The sequence below is a fragment of the Microtus ochrogaster genome, chromosome 6 (assembly GCF_000317375.1).
Source record: "Microtus ochrogaster isolate Prairie Vole_2 chromosome 6, MicOch1.0, whole genome shotgun sequence".
Taxonomy (NCBI): domain Eukaryota; kingdom Metazoa; phylum Chordata; class Mammalia; order Rodentia; family Cricetidae; genus Microtus; species Microtus ochrogaster.
Genome location: NC_022013.1, coordinates 18,690,088 through 18,705,690, shown reverse-complemented (window position 1 = coordinate 18,705,690; position 15,603 = coordinate 18,690,088). Strand labels below are relative to the sequence as shown.

The window sequence follows — 15,603 nt, the reverse complement described above, 5'->3', positions numbered from 1 at the left end:
ATGAGGTGGGATACTGTAGTAGCTGACAAGAGACTTTGTAGTTTGGGGCAGAATTGGGTTCAAGTAGGAAGGCTAGAGTCCCTGGCTGTGAGCTCCTGGGAGAGCCACTGACATCCCCGGTGACTCACTCCCCTTAGGTACAAGATGGGATGGGACTTGCTTCTAGTTCACAGTGTTCTGTTTGATCATATGTGTGTCATGACTTACATTCATGTTTGTACAGGTGCAGATGCATATATGCCATGGCACATAGGTGGGGGCAGGCAACAACCTGATGCTCTCTCCCTTGTTTGAAAATGGGTCTTCTGTGTCTTTCCACCAACTATGTCATGTGCTTTGATCTAAAAATCTGTGAGGACTTCCCCGTCTCTGCATCAAATCTGCCCACCACTGTTCTGTCTGGGACTGCAGATGCTCACAGATACCTCTGACTTTCTGTGAGGCCTAAAGCAAGGCCATTCCTCTCAGAGCTTTACCCACCGAGCTATCTCGCCAAACTTTCATGGAGTTCTTCTCAAGAATACATGAGATCTTGCTCATGAATTCCTTTGCAGCTGTTGGCACTACAGAGATTCTTATTCTATGTGGCACATGGTAAGACTCTTTTACCCATCTATTCTACTACACTTACCCCAATAACTGAATGTGTAGGCTGGGGAAAATAATAGATCTTGTTTTTCTTAATAAAATTATTAAAGTAGATTGCAAGGACACTAATAGCCTCTTCCAAGGTAAAACTTCTTCAGACACACCGAGTGCTAGAAATTGCCTTGGAAATTTCTGACCCATCCCACTTCCTGATGTTTGTACTCTTAGGGGCCCTTGCTGCTGCCACCTCTCCACTCTACTGCAGAACCATTTCTCATTAGCAAGTTCATCACTGTGCTGAGATAAAATATGCTTCCACGCGTTTTCTGTTCACTGACCCTGATCAGGCCTGCAAGGTGATGCAGAATAAATTGATTTTCTTTTTTAAATGAAGATATCTCCTATACTTGAAGGTGCCTATTTTGGTTCCTTTTAGTCTGGTGTATGTCAGGTTTTCTATTTGAAGACCTTCAATCATTTCTCATGTGAAAACATGTGATAGGGCTCTTTCCAGTGCCTGTTTCCATAACTATGACTTAAGGAGAAAGTGAAGGGTGGAAGAGATCGTATCAAGTGCACCTTGATCAAAATCAGAGCAGGGTTGCTCATGCTTGAAAATGCGGAATAAGCAGGTGTCTGGTGGCTTAAGCATGAATATTAGCTCTCCAGCTGAGTGAGCCTCATGTACCCTTAGCTTCCATGCAGTTTGCTTTCCTCCCCGTCAGGTGGTTGTTAAGGCTGACACATGCCTCTTGGATCCTATGTCTTCATCTAGTATATTTTCCTTCATGGAATTACATATTCCACGGAATTTATAACTGTGATTGACATACAATAATATGTGCAAACATAATACTAGATAAAGCAAAATGTAATATGCCTTCAATAGAGGAGCCACACCCTGATACATGGCCACCAAGATTTCATTGATTCCTTGAAGAGCTATTTATTGCTATGGACTGGCAGTATAGTTCAGTGGTGCGGCACTTACCTAGAATGCTTGAGATCCTGGATTCCATCCAGGCTTGGGACTGTTTGGAAAGGGCGTGATATAACACACAGGGTCCTTGGTTTTCTTTTCAGTATTATATCCAAAAATAAATAATTTATTGATAAATGTGGTATACTATGAATATACTCTCAGGATTTGCAAAGCAGAGACAGGAGGATTGTGAATTTTAAGGCTACCTAAAGCTGAAATGCTGAGACTCTGGTTCAAAAAGCCCAAGACACAGGGCTGGAAATCAGAAGTAAAATGTTCACCTAGCATCATAGATCCTGGGTTCTATCACTAGCATGGGAAAAAAAAAAGTGTTCAGCAGCATTGAGGCAGATATCACCCTAAGTAAATGCAAAGTTGTTCTTCTAGAACATTCTAATAGATCATCTACTAATTGGTTTGGAGGAAACTGTGACTCATTTTTTTTCAACTGTTCTAGTCATTGTTGTTAGACTGAAGCAGTCCTAGCAATGTCCCAGTCAACTTGCCCCCCCCCACAATGAACTTAGTGGGAAAGGCTTGGTTTTGATAAAGACACATTGACTTACTTCATTATTGTCCCCGAACAGCTTATCTAATTTTTTTACAAATATATAATATGTACAAAATTATTTAGTATTTAAAAACTTCAACTTGAAATATATTCTTTAATATACAAGCATGGAGTAGTTCTCAGCCGGTGCTAGTCTGATCCTTTGGGACATTTGGCAAAGGTTGGAGACAGCTTTTTTTTTTTTTTTTTGTATAAAGCATTCAATTTATTGATCTTTGGGGGAGTGTCACTGTGTTACAATTGAGCCATTAGTCTGGTTGCTTCATCAACATTAGCTGATTCATTTTCATGGTGCTTCAGCTCCTTCTGCACAAATTTCAGAGAAAGGCTTTTTAAAAAGCTTGCTAGTTCTTTCTGTATATTTACAAAAGCTCTGTTCATTCTGTTGACTTTTTCATCATTCATAATGTTTATCTTCTTAAGATTAGTAGTAACTGGTTTTGCCTTGTTTTTAGCCTTGAAGGTTTTTTGGCTGACTATATGAAATACATTCCTGGACTTCTGTCCTTTTAATTTGTTCTTGGCCATTGTCTCATAGACATCACACCAAACCCCTAAATTCCACGCAGCCACTTAGGCTCTCAGTGACGCCATTCACAAACTCAGGACACAGGACTGGAGAGAGTTTTGATTGTCCCAAGTGGTAGTATTAGCATGTAGGCAGGTATGTTGTTATATGTTCTCCAATGTAGAAGGTACTCTCCCAGGCAAATCAGTGGGGTACAATATCAGTAGTGATGGGGTTCTGAGAATTCTTATTATAAGGAGGCAATGTGATTGAGTTATTAGATTATGTTGGACCTTGAGTCTTAAGTTGGAAACCTGCCTTCATTGATGCTTGAGTATTTGTTTCGGCATGTGTAGTATGATACTAACAGTAACGTGGACAGAAAAGACAATGTGGAATTTATGGGAAATTCTAAACACAGCATCTAGGCCAGAGGTAGTGGAATAATTATATAATGATTTTGGTTACTGTATTTTCTTTCTTGCTTGTTAGTATACATTTAATTGACATGAGTAAATATTTAGAAGTACCCAAGAAGTGTATAACTCTCTCATGTTATTTATTTGTGTATGTGTGTATGTGTGTGTGTTTAAAGAAACAACTAATGGTGGTATATGTTTTTAATCCCAGCCCTTGGGAGGCAGAGGCAGGTAGATCTCAGTGAGTTTGATGCCAATTTGATCTACAGAGTAAATTCTAGGACAACCAAGACGTTCCACAGAGAAACCCTTCTTGGAAAACCACACACACACAGGTAGATAGATGAGTAGGTAGGTAGATGATAGATAGATAGATTGATAGATAGATAGATAGATAGATAGATAGATAGATAGATAGATTACAGATAGCTAGATAGAGAATCATTCATGTGGAATTTGACCACCCAATGTCAGATAACTCCAGAAATGTCATGATGTTCTCTGTGCCTAACTTGTTGAAATATTCCACCAAGATGAGATGCTGAACTGCCAAATAGAAAAAAAATTTTTTATGATCACTCAAGGTTTTTATTTCCAAATATGAATATGACTCACATTTTTAGACTGAAGTAAATATTACAATAGTCTGTAGCTGAGCAAGTAGGCTAAGATAAAGGTAAGGCAACTAAAATGCTTCAAGCTAGAATATCAATAGAGATGTACTTGGTCACCAGATGTCATTTGCTTTACATAGAATTTCATGATTATAATGTTACTTAATCTTTATTTCCAAGATGAATATTCTTGGGAGTTCTTGCCAATTTGTAGAAAGTATGCTCAAAGATGTGAATTCTTAGTGCGTTCTTCTTCAGTGCCCCCTGAAGGCTACATGATTCAGACTTTCAACTGGAATACTTGTTCTGATGTAATGCTGTTGACTGTGCAAATCTGTACTCCAAATAAAACGTCTGCTATAGCAACTCAAGGGTTTACAAAGCAGAAAGCTTGAATCTGCTGGGATAAGTTAATAGGCCAAATGTTTCTGAACCTTAGGATTCCCAAGCTGAAATCCCAAACCACCATATGATGGTATGAAGAAGAGAAGTCTTGGGAGGTAATTGTATCACAAAGGTGGGACTCTTCTGGGTGGGATTAGTTCTCTTATATAAGAGCACCTGAAAAGAGTTTGTTTCTGTAATGTGGGAATACCAGAAGAAGATGGCAGTTTGCACTCTCAGAAGAATGTGATATTCCAAGTATCCTGATTTCAGACTTCCAGTTTCCAACATCTGTGAGAACTAAATCCCTGCTGTCTATTAGTCACCCAATCTACAGTATCTAGACAGGCAAAAATATAAGAAAATGTAGAAACTTGAGTATGGAATAGGCAAAGAATTTTCTGTAGCATCCATTGGTTTCACTTGATCTTTCCATAGGTCTTAAACAGGTCTAAGATTTCCTTAGATACAAAGACTGTTTTTTGTTTTGATAATATTAGCAGACTGATAGGAAAGGAACCTTCCAAATTTCAATAGCAATACTTTGTCACTGATTGTAATTGAACATGAAAAACTGTAGCTGGTGACCACCTTGAACCTTCAGCCCTCCTTTCTAGAATTCATGGTATTGGAAGTTACCCAACAGTATCAATATCTCCCAGCTACAAACTCTGTGACCTACAACCGACACCTGCCTGTGACATATACAATAGTGCAATATTGGCACAAGCATTATGGAAGTAATCAACCATTTTGTAAAACTGGATTTAAGGCCCACTCATGAGATGGAACAATACCTGACACTGTTAAAGTAGACAAGAACCTAAGACTACATAGTTCCAAGCCTAGGAGCAAACCAACCACTATTATTCCCCTGAAGGGACATAGCAATAAAATAAACCGTAATGACATAATGTTCTACCCATAGATAAGTGCATCACTCATACTTCATCAGGTTTCTTCTTGTGGTAGATGATAATTAACACAGATACTCACAACTGGACAATGTACAGAGACTGAGAGACTTTGAAACACTCAGTTATAAACAGATGCCTTCACCTTCGAGCCTCAGGGATCAAGCTAAAGAAGAGGTAGGAAGATGTATGAGCTAGAGGGGATGGATGACTCCAAAGAAATGGTGTCTTCCAGATGCTGTAGGACTGGTGCACACTTGAGCTCACAGAGACCGTGGGAGTATGCACAGGGCCTGCAAATGTTGGAGCCAGACAAAATCCCAGCACTGCCAAGCGGAAGTGGAGGCAAAGACCCAGTCTTAACCAAGAATCTACCTGCCATTTATACCTGCTGGGGAAAGGAAAATCAGTTTTTTTCAGCAAAGTGTCACAAGATATGTCAGCACATCCCAGGGAAAAGCTCCATGCCCAGGAATAGATGGACAACACAAACACACGCCATAGTATTCTTGTGGACTTTTTTTAGATTTGTTTTGTCTTACTATTTTTGTTTGTTTGTTTGTTTCCCTTCTGTTTGTTTATTTTTATTTTATCTTTTGTTTTGATTTTGAGAAATTTTGGACATGAATTTGGGTGAGTAGAGAAATAAAGAGAATGTGGGAGGTTCTGGGGGAAAAGAAAACATGATCAAAAGAAAAATTACATAAATAAAAAACCTTTACAAATTTAGATAAAGTGTCTTTTAAGTGAAATTCCTTTAGCCAATTCATCATAAAATTATTGAATGAAATTATATCTGTTGGTTTATAAACATGTTATGACAGGCAAATCTACCATTTGTAGTAAATACAATTTGACTCTCTATTTGGACTTGACAGACATTTCCTAGACATTGACTTTATCATGGCTATGCTATAAAATACACTCTTCTTTTAGAGAGCTATATCAATTATTTTATTCACAGATTTTAAATAAATGTATCCAAAATGTCTAGTCTTGGGTACACTGAAAATGACTATCCAAAAATTACACAAGCTGTATTTAATAAACTATCTTTTAAATTATTGGTATGAAGTAGAAATCAAAATTTGGTTTGCACAAAGATCCTTAGCACAGAGTAAGTGAGCTGTACCACATATCTTTCTGTGCTTTGACCACAGCCCAGTAACAACCTTCTCTGGAAGCAATGGGGAATTAAATCTCCATGCTAATTCTACTGGACTTTCTCCTGACTGCTGGATCCCAATTATACCAACATATTACACTATGTACTGTTCTCTGGAAAATACCAAAGCCACCTTGCTCATCCAACATTTAAATGAGGCCAGACCTTAGAAACATGAGATACAATTTACTTAGAACATTTTAGTTCTCAGATACACCTGTTTTTCACACTTAGGATGGATAGCTAAGGCAGCTTATCTTACCATAAGGCATGTGCCAGAACAGGTGTTCAGAAGGGCATGGCCACAATGACATCACATGAGTGGGAAGCCTGCAGTTTCCCTGGTGCTCACAGATGTTACAAGCACGGCTGAAGTTTTGTAGCTGAGCCTGAAAACTGGCCATGTGTCACAAAAGCTATGTGACCACCAGATGTAGCCCTTGCCACAGAAGGAGATGATCATTTATTAATTGCCCTTCGATTACTTGATACAGAGAAGAACATGTAGTAATTTAGTGAATATGGTCTGATTAGGACTCACTGCTTAGAAAGTAGGTGCTTGACAACTGGAAAACGATCAAGCGATCGCATCTCCTTTATTACAGAGAAATATTGAACATTTCGAACAGCCTATTTGGATATAAGCACATTCAGTAGCCAAGCTACAATTAAAAATATCAAAATCTTTAAGTTGAAGCTTTTCTACTCTCTTGTCTACTCCATGTCCACACTAGAATATCAGCAATGGTTATTACAGTTATTTGTGTACACATCTTTCCTGTTTAAAAAAATAACATGACAGTTTTGGAATCTGGCTTTAAGTATAGTAAATACATCTAACTTGAACATGCCATTGATTTAATTTTACTTACTTTATAAAAAAAAGTCAAAACTAAAAGTCTAGACTTCAAAGAAACATTACTTGCTGTGGGACAATGGTCTGTGCCCTGTCACTTGTATTTTAAATGAATGCTGATTGGCCAGTAGCCAGGCAGGAAGTATAGGTGGGGTGACTAGGCAGGAAGTAGAGGTGGGGCAAGGAGAACAGGAGAATTCTGGGATGGTAACTTAGAGCATCAAGGAGTAAATGGTGGCTGCTCTGCCAATAGGAAGGTAGGTAACTGTGGGAGATGATGGGGATGTTCATTTTCTTCCTCTTGAGTATGTGTGTTACTCTTCCTACATGTGTTATAATGTCCTGCTAATTTTCTTAAATATTATTTAGCTTTTTAAATTATCTAAAAATTTTGAGAGCTGGGACTGAATCTCAGTGGTAGAGTATTTTCATAGTACCTGAACAAGTACATAAGATAAAACATTGTCTCAATCTTGGGATGTAGAAACAGGTGAATCGCTGTGAGTTTGAGGTCAGCCTAGTCTACAGAGATAGCTCTAGAAAAGCCAAGGATACACAAAGAAACACTGCCTCAAAAACAAAATCAAAAGCAGAAAATAAAAAAGAATATTCTAGAAGTCAAAAAGTAAAATTCTAGTTATATATGAAGGAAGATCTAGGAACTAAAACTGTAATCTCTCTTATAATAGATGTCTCTTTTTTCTTAGGAGATAACTGTATTCATCTGCATATGTTCTAAATTCAGATTGTCAAACTGTCCTAACAATTTTTGAAACAAACAAACAAACAAACAATATAAAAACTGTCATTCCAGGAATTTCAAGTATGTTTTTACTATATTCTGTTCATGTATTTGGTGTTCATATATGTTTGTCTCTGTGTGTGTACTCACATGACCCGGCATGTGTATATGGAGATCAGGAGATAACTTTCAGAAGACAGTTCTTACTTTCAACCATGTGGGCCAAGGATCAAACTTAGATCATCAGGCTTGGTAGCAAGCATCATTATCAACAGAGCCTTCTTGCAACCCCTGTGTATACTGTTGACATGAATGCTTTAGTGAGGGACTTTACCTGAACAGTGTTTATGTCTTTTGGAAAGATAAGTGGAATTATTGAAGCTTTATTTATTTTAAAAAGCAACCAAGGTTTGTAGCTTCTATATTCTTTCTCTGTGCATTGATGTACTTCCAAACCAATTGCCCTCTAATGTATGATCTCTTAAACATTTAGACAGTCTTTTAAGGGAGTTGGGCCATTTTCATTTTGTGTTGTATTAAGCAATGCTTTAAGTAGAGTGTTCCCAGGGTTCTAAAATTATCAGTCTATGTGTAATTAGGAATGTTCTCAACTAGACCATCTTGGTTAAGAAGAGATGGGTGGATTATTCTGGAAAACTATTTAGCAAGCTACAAATAGCAATTAAATGTGAAAAGACTAAATTTCTCTTTAAAATGGGTTGTTGCCATAAGTTAACATGGCAATGTGACTTTCTATTTTTAATTGCTGTAGAAAGTGCATTTTGTGAAGTTCAATTTTTTTTCCTGCTGAGAGCTAGATAGTTCCATATTTTGAACCATTTACATTTTGTAACATTCAGCAAGTGTTCTGCCTTTGTGCTACCTTTTGATTCATAGTGTGTAAGAAATGCAAAGGTTAGTAAAGATACTGTCATCCTCCTTAAAAAGAGAGACAAGATGAATATCTTGGAGAAATTGAGTATTTCTCTCCACGAGATTGCATGACCTTATCTTATTTCATTATGCTTTCTCTATAACTGTGCTTTTTATTCCCAGAACAATTATACTTAACATTGACACTTAAAGATAGTCCATTTTAAATTCAAGCAGAAGCAACTTCGATCCATATTCTATGCCAATATTAGTATTGTGGAAGTACAATCTGGTGAATACACAAGTCTCCAGTTGCATGTCTTGACCACCATGGGTCTCCTGCCATCTGTGATCCTAACATCTGTCTTTTCATATGGAACTGATAACAGTCCCATATTTTAGTAAATAATACTATGTCACAGTATGTTGCCTCTAACAACTACAGATACTCTATTGCTTTAACCACCTTGGTCATTAAAAATGCATTTTTTGCCTCTAAATTGCAGGGGGAAATAGAAAGGAGGGGATGTCTTCAATGCATGTGAAGTTTTAGTCACTGTGCACAATTTATTTCGAAAAGAAAATTAATAAATGGCAAGAATAGAAATTTTTCTCCTTGAACTTCAAATCTCTGTGGAAAAAAAAAAGTGTTGGAGAAGAACAAGAGTCTGGCAACATTTGTACATATTTTGATTGAAACAATGGAAGTAACTCCTAATATCTTACTAGCTAATACTAGTTATTGAGCACAAGCATTGATACAATAGCTTTACATGTTGGTTTTAAAACATGAAAAATCTTGTCCCCAGTCAAAATAGAAGGAGCAGAAGGGCACATCTTGGCTCTCTGCTCTTCCAAGATTTCTCGTCCCCTGAAACCTTAACTATGATTTTTTGGAAGTGCCACCAACAGGAAAAGAGAAGAGCAAATGAGCAGAGTAAATGCCACTTTCTTATGTCCCCAATTGCTCTTATTTCTGTTGCTTTGCAACCCTGATCGCAGCGTTGCAGGTCGGAATGAACAGTCAGCTGTAATATTCTAGTCACATCACCTCACAATGAAATCTTTATCCTGTGTTTACAGCCCTCTTTGGCAGAGGCCGTCCTGCTGTCTCTAAACTAAGAAGAACCGCCCTTTGGCTCCTCTCAGCATCAGCTGCCTGAGTTTCAGGCTGCGCTGCCAACAATCAGACTTCCTTTTCTTCCAAAGTGGACTTCTTCTACTTTTTTAAGAGTGAAAAGACCTATTCTCACCCCCCCGACATATTCAGACTGATTTATGTCCTAACCAGCAGCTCTTCCTTCCGTATCTCTTTACATTTTCCCTCCTTCCATAGACTAGTATTAGACAAACCACATTTAAAGTCCAAAATTGTACAAACACATAAATAAATAAATAAATAAATAAATAAATAAATAAATAAATAAATAAATAAATAAGTAAGTAAGTAAACAAACAAATAAATAAAATGCTTAAGCCAACAGTACCCACCACTATGAGGGTGAAAATGTAAGAATTGGTTTATGGGTAGAGAGCAATCAAGGCAGTCTTTCTATAACTTCGACACCAGGGAAAGACATAAATGATTCTCAGTGGTTCTCTTGATGAAGTCCAGCTATTGATTTAAATCCACCGACAGCTGTAGACTGAGAAGCTCCAGAACTGGAGGAAAATTGAGAAACACCCCAGGGTCTGAAAGCAGACTGCTGAATCCTCTGTAAGAAAGAGAGAAGTCCTTCCGGAGCAAAGGTCAGGAGCAGACACTACTGTCATTTAAAGTCTCCTGATAGAGGTGGCCAAAGGGCCTTGCTTAGATACCTCACACCATCTGACAGAGTCTCCTGAAATCTGAGAACACAGACAACCAATGCTGGCTCCTTAGCCCTGTGCTGCTCCACTGATCACTCCAGAACTCTTAACTGCTCTCTAAAGACTTTGCATCTTTTCCCCCATCCAGTCTTGAAACCCTAACTGACTTCTCTTAAGAATCCTCAGTTTCTCCTCTCAACCCCCAGCACTTACAACAGTAATACGCTCTGGAGAGAACTGGCTCATAAAATTTCCCAGAAGAGAAAGGTAGAAGGGGGTGGTTCAGTAGTACAAATATTGATTAAATTCCCTCAACAACTCTCTCCAAATTAAAGATATTTTCCCACAGGTATGCACAAGAATGTCAAGAATGCTAAGTCATTTTTATGATTGTACTTTGCTTTCCCATTTTAATGTCACATTGCCACATGGCACACATGCTAAAAATGTACCTCCTTAACCTGCGAGGTAGCAAGCTTTTCACAGAACATTAAGACTGTGTGCTTCATAGACTGTCCTTTCTCAGTATGCTCACAGTACTTTTTAAAATTCAAAGTTAGAAACCCTGTCTTGACAGCCCCCCCTACCCCACTCTCCCCAAAAATCAAAGTTGGACCATGCTATGAGAACAGTCCTATCAGGAAAGGCTGCTAAGTGCATTGGCAAATCAGAAGCACAGGAAAGGTCACACCAAAGTCAGTGACCATAAGCACCACAGACTCTAAGGTTTGAGTGTATCGTTGGTGTCCCATTCTGGCTTCATTTGTCTCTCTTCTCTGGCAGGAAAGGATGCGGCCAGCTCTGAGGTTTGACCTCATCTCCTGCGCTCAGTAACTGCCAGGCTGTTTCTCCCTCACTCCTGCCTTGTTTTCTGCTTCATCAGCAGGGCCAAGACTGCACCCTGGAACGGATGTGATCAAGGGCTAAGCCAAGAGGGGAGCAACCATCCTCATGTGTCCTTGAGGCTTCTTCCTGTGTCTAAAGGGAAGGTTGCCCCTACTAGGGAGCGTACTCTCAAGACTGAAGGGGTCATGCAACTGCAGGCAAGCGACAAACCCATGCTGTAGAAACAGAGGGGAAAGCTGGGCCAAGTGCAGGGTCGGCGAAGGCTCTACCTCCATCGTAAGAGACAGGAAGGCAAGTGCTTAGGAAGGCAGTGAGCAAGTGCAAGCAGGAGTTCTGTTGTTCCGCTCTCAGCTAGACTCAGTCCTCGGCCAGATCCCTGACACCAAAATTCTTTCCTTCGATGTAGACAGCTCAGAGACCAGAGGAAGTCTGGGTACATTAAGTGGGGGACAGCGGCTGCAGACTCAATTTCCATGCTATTATAGTGTTTAAACCCCCCCCCCCAGTCCTTCTGACGTCCATGCCAGTTAAAAACAAAACAAAACAAAACAAAAAAACCAAACCAAATGAAAACAAAAAACGGTCTTAATAATAATCATTGCAATTCCACAGTAAACTCTGAATCTACTCAGCATCGAACTCCTCTGCTTTCCTGTGCTTCACTTCCTCCCTGCTTAGCTAGGTTCAGCTCGGAAAGGACTGTGGCATTGCCTTGAAGCTGCCCTCCACATTCCAGCTGCCACAGCGTTCAGGCCAGCTCAGTCTGCCTTATTGCCTAAGACAGGTCGAAGCTTTGCGGAGGCGTTTTCTTTGCAGATCTGAACGTTTCACCTTATCTGACCCCCTCCACTCGCCCCCCTCACCTCCCGGTTCTATCCAAACATCACCACCAGACAAGCAGAGCTCAAACCACCGGCGCGCAATTCAGAGCTTTCCTAGGGAGTGCTAGGACTGGAAGACAAGAAATCCGGGGAGTTGGTGATGTCCGGCAGGTGGCAGAGACTAGAGTCACCACCACATTCTCCTCCCACCGCCAAGCTCTGGTGCGGGGATGCCTCGCACCCCAGAGCCACGATCGGTCGGTAGGTGCTTGCACCTCCCCAAAGCCTCAGGCTCCGATGCTCTGCTCCAGGCACAGCTACCTCCTTGGAGACTCAAGCAGCCTCTCTTTTGGCAATATGAGGGAGATGCCACTGACTGTGAAAGAAGCGAAGGGCCTGGGTCAAGCGCCTGTACCCCGCGCTCCCCTTTTCACAGCCACTTGGTGCGCACACTCCGGGTACCCAGCGTACAGCACAGTCTACCTGACCCGCTGTCTAGCTGCGCAGTGGTTTTCTGAATCCCAGGCCAGTACCCTAGCTGAGGCGATCCCCTTTTCATCCCTTTCCCCCAAAGTCCCAGAAAGTGGAGCTCAGTCCGGCAGGGAGTACCCCTCGTATCCCCCCCCCCCCCCGACAGCGGATAGTAGAGGAGGAGAAGGTGCGGCGCGGAACCGAAACGCGCGGTGTGCTCGTGGCTTTTCCAGAGTGACCTCCGGTGTGTGGGGACAGACGCGCAGGAACCAACAACCCCAGCCCTCTGATTTACCTGACACAGCCGGAGACTCCCCGGAGAGGTTGAGACTCCTCCGTGGCGGATGTCCAGTTCACATCGCTGCCTTCCTCTTTGGGCGAACGTGTTATCCCAAGTCTCTCGCCCCAGCTAGCGTCGCTGCCCCCACCCCACCCCCCTTCCCCCCAAGTCAAAAGTGTCACAGCTCTGCTGCCTTCGGATGTTTCCAAAGTCTCCGCGCGATCGCTAGGAGTTGAGAGCTGGTGACAAGCACTGCAAACCCGCTGATGTCCGAGGTTCCAGCTCTCCGCAGGGAGAGTGAGAAGAACCGCTTGGTCCTCCTGGTCACAGGCCCCGGAGCCCCGCGCGCGGTCCGCTTCTTCCCCTCCCTCGCGTCTTCCCTAGCCCGAGCGGCTGCGCCTGCCTGTACCACCGGTCTTGGTTCCCCTGCTCATGAATATTCTGACAGAGGCTAATGCTGTTGAAGTAAATTGAATTAGCCAATTGGTGCCAGGAATGTGCGCTCGCTCCTTCTTTCTGAGCTGTCTGGAACCCCACCAGAAGAAAGCAATTAACGTCCGGTTGGCACCCTGTGGTTTAGACCAGCGAGGAGCAAAATGGGTTAATTCCTTAAATGCCATTTTAAAATCACATTTAAATATTTAACTCCTTTATTAGATGGGGGAGTTAGAAAATGCTAACCCAGAGTGCAATGAAAGAGAACAAAGGGCAGGGGGGACGCTGGTGTGTGTGTGTGTGTGTGTGTGTGTGTGTGTGTGTGTGTAGGGGTGCATCTAAACTTTGTCAGGAAGTTGAGGTTACTAACTTTGCATAGACTCTGTATTCTGGGAGAATCAGTCCATGACAGGGACAGAGAAAGAGAGGTAAATGGGATCATAGAGGAGATGGGTAATAATCCAGGTTGACCTTGAGAATGCAGAGTGTCCCAATGATATTTTCAGAGGGAGGATTGCGGAGAAATGACAGAGGGGGGCCTGATTCCGGGAGTGTTTAGACAATGTTACAAATTCTTTTGTTCTCATAGGAGTTTTTAAGTTTTCAGCCTATAGGCTAAGTAGGAATGATATAAAGCCATCCTAAGGGTTCAGCGTTTCAGGAGGGCTGTATGTAGCTCGTGGCCCTAGCACAAAGTACCAAGTTTGATCCCCAGAGCCCACAAGAAAAAAAAAGATGGAAGCGGTAGGTAAAGTCAGCTGGGTCCCCAGGCTCACAAACCAACCAGCATAGCTTACTGGGTTAGGTCCAGGCCAAGGGAAGATCATGCTTCAAGTCAATCAATCAGTTACTTAATCAATCGTCAACCAATTAATCAGTGGGCAGTACCCGGGATTGGGGACTTCTAAAGCTAACCTTTGGTCTATACATGACCAACCTAGAAGGCACTGCCTGCTTCATAGTTCAAACCTTTCTTCCTGGAGTCAAATAAAAACTGTCTAGAAGGAGCCTCTCAGTCGGAATCCCACCCTGAGTGGGAAGTTACTGATAAGGGAAGACTATTATTGGCTGCAACTTTGGAAATGCAGATGAGTAGGCCCAGCTGAGAATCTGCCCTGTTCTGCCTCTCTGTGTTCTTTCAGACCTCTAGTGAAAGCGTTCAGGGTTTCCTCCCCATCACTGAGCTCCTAAATACAGAAACTAGTTTGGTTGAATTAGTATATTATCAAAAGATAGATTATGCAAATGCCTTGTGGCAAAATGATCTACGTAAACAACCAATAAAAATATGCACTTACAAAATCCCCAAATGCAGGACAATATTAAATGTTCTAGTTAATGCAATGGTGCCATACTTCTGACATTTCAGGAGGCCAAGAAGCAGAAGTCATATTTGTAGCAATATAATTAGTTATCAACACTGAGCAGTTATGGTTACTGAGAATTAGTGTGATGGATTTCTGTAACATGATTCATCTTATTTAATCTTTCTAAATATTATAATCAGAATCTGTTACAATGTCGTACAATTTAGCAAATGCAGCAGGTGAGGCCTAAAAGGCCATTAGTATGCCTAAGCAACATAATTTATAGGAACCGTGACCCACTGCGGCCCGTTGGCCGTCCTTTGCCATCAGACTGCAGTAGCTTATACTGCCTCCTAACCTAAACAGAGAAAATTTCTCCCAAGTTTCTGAAGGAGCCTGTCTTTGGTGATAAATCTGTGCCAAAATTTGCTACAAAATTTCATCACCAAATGATATGTTTTTACACCTTACCAAACACTATATGAAAACAAACTAAGCAATGAAAAAGAATAGACATGCTGCTTTTGTAGCGCTGCTACAAGTGTCTGAGAGATAACTTAAAGGAACAAAGATTGAGTTTGGGCTCCAAGTTTCAGATCTTTCAGGCCACAGCCCTTGACTCTGCAGATTCTGGGCCTGTAGTGAGACAGAATATCATGGCATCATGGAGGAGGAATGTATCCATTTCACAAATGCCAAGAAGCAAAGACTAAGGAAGTGTCTGAATCTAGGTACCACTTTCAGAGCATGTCCCCAGTCACCTCCTTCTTCCAGATGAATCCAAAGCCTCCAAAAATAGCACTCAACACAGAGCCTGTGGGACACCTTTCATCGCCAAGCCATAACAAGAAGTTAATTTGCCTTGTGGTTCTGGGTCTTGAGAAGTCTAAGAGCATGGTGCCCGTATAGTGAAGATTTTCTTACTGATTTAAAGAAGGTGGATAACATAGCAGGAGAGATGAGCAAGTGGGCTTGACTCCCCTCTTCTTTTTTTTTTTTTTTTGTTTTTCGAGACAGG

General features: G+C 41.2%; 1 protein-coding gene and 1 pseudogene across 1 annotated transcript in view; both read right to left on the bottom strand.

Annotated features, from left to right (window-relative positions):
• The window catches only part of Cdh20 (cadherin 20), a 255,653-nt gene extending 242,666 nt beyond the window's left edge, over positions 1-12,987 (bottom strand). The window contains exon 1 of the mRNA XM_005348282.3: positions 12,859-12,987. The gene's annotated coding sequence lies outside the window, so the exon portion shown is untranslated. The remainder of the gene's footprint in view (positions 1-12,858) is intronic.
• LOC101995515 lies at positions 2,263-3,693 on the bottom strand (annotated as a pseudogene).
• Positions 12,988-15,603: the final 2,616 nt, after the last annotated feature.